The following is a 2029-nucleotide window of genomic DNA, read 5'->3' on the forward strand; positions in this document are numbered from 1 at the left end:
GAATATTTATTGTTGTTGTTTTCTGAGACTTAGGCATTTTGACTTGTGATTCTCCTCACTCTATTTTCCTTTCCTTTCCTAAAAAAAAAGCTTAGGTTAGGCAGCGAACACTGAACGTGAAGTTGAGCATGAGGACTCTGATGCAACCGACATACATGACATAACCATGAAAAAACAATCAGAATCTACTGCTAGCAAACGAGTTCGCAAAAGCTCACAGGCGGATCTCTGGAATGCAGCAATGATAAATATTGAGAAGCAGAAGCTAGAGTGCTTAAAAGAAAAGTATCAGAAGCCAAAAGAAGAAGACGAAGATTTGCTTTTTTTTAAAAGTTTGCTTCCACATGTTCGAAAAATAGCTCCTTGGAGAAAATTGGCGTTCAGAGCGCGGGTACAGAACGTTGTTGAAGAATTTGCATATAATAACCCGGTGGACTCATCACCCAGCTCCAGCTTACATTATTCTTCGTCTTCTTCAAGACAACCTTCAGATTCAAATCCTATTCTACACTATTCCGCCTTTTTGAACAATGATTTTACTAATCTTTAAATAATTGCTTACTAGTTTAGCTATAGGTACAAAGTTAGCTTACATATGTACTTAACTTACGTGTGTAAGCTAACTTTGTACTTATAGTATCTCTGTATACTCTGTATACTTACGTATATTTTCAGTTTTCAAATAATTAAAATATATTTTTGTCACTTACCTTAAAGTAATAACAAGTCTTTCCTCTCCCAAAATCGGTTGTTGATGCCAGTTGTTCCACGCTTTTACCAATCTGTGCTGAATTTTATTCAGAATATAGGTAAATGTTTCAAGCCCCATACGCATATATGCGAACAAACGGTCCTCATGTTCCTTCAACTGAGGAAATAGATGGTGATATTCACCATACGCCGATCGTTCTTTATTTATAGGATGCACGCCGAACTTTCTTTTATTTTTTATCAATTTCAAGAACGGATTGTTCATTAACGCTTCATCATCTGATGAATCGGAAGACATATTGCATAAATAGAGAGTGACAGTGATGCTATGGTGCACTTCAACGCACCAGCCAGCACGCGGGTACCGGCGTTCGCTGTACGTACCCTAGCAGGTCTTCCAGCAGCTGGTTGCCGGCGCCGGAAATCGGAAACCGGCAACCTGCTTTCGTTATGTTTTGGGCCTTAGGGCGTTTGTCCACCGCCGCCGTCACCGGGACGTCACCGATAAACGATTTATTCTGGCCGAACGTGACGTCCCGATGATGACAATCGTTTGTCCACCGGAACCGAACTCGGCGCTCGTCAGGTTCAGTATGATCTTGCTGTTATCCAGAGTAGGCGCAATTTTGTGAAAATAAAGCGAAGGAGGATGGCTAAGTTAAACCGGAGGCAACTTATGCTTCTCCTTTTGTACGTTCGAAGGCGTAGGCGACGCAAGGCATTCTGGATTCATCCTTTAATACCTGAACGATACATCACAGGGTCGTTTTATGTACTTCACGACAAATTGCGGCAGGATGATAAGAAGTTCTTTAACTACTATAGGATGTCCACGAGTACGTTCGATTTCATTCTCTATCACATAAAAGATGCCATCACACTCCAAAACACAAACTACAGGGCATGCCACCAACTGAAATGTTGGCTGTAACTTTAAGGTAAGTACTGCAATATCGCAATTAGAAGACGCATGTCAAATTTCACTTTTCACGTTTTGACAGATTCTCACCCAATCAATTAGCACTAATGGTGATTGGCTGAAGACCTGTCAACTTTGGCAAGCGTCTTGTAATTGAGGTGGCGTGTAGTAAGAAAAGTAGTCAAACATACTAATAATAAGATGAATTTATTCACCTACAGATCATATAAATCTTGAGGAAATAATTCAGCGACAGACTGTATAACAACCAGTGGGGAATCTTGCTGGGATGACAACTGAGGGGTTTCTTGCTGGGTTGCTGGCTGAGGTAAAAGTTGTTAATTTTTCTCCTGGGGTGAAAAAGGACTCTCTCTAGGTGACGTAATTTGAGAATTGCTC

Source organism: Ips typographus, unplaced genomic scaffold (genome assembly GCF_016097725.1).
Source record: "Ips typographus isolate SLU unplaced genomic scaffold, UJ_Ityp_2.0 IpsContig34, whole genome shotgun sequence".
NCBI lineage: Eukaryota > Metazoa > Arthropoda > Insecta > Coleoptera > Curculionidae > Ips > Ips typographus.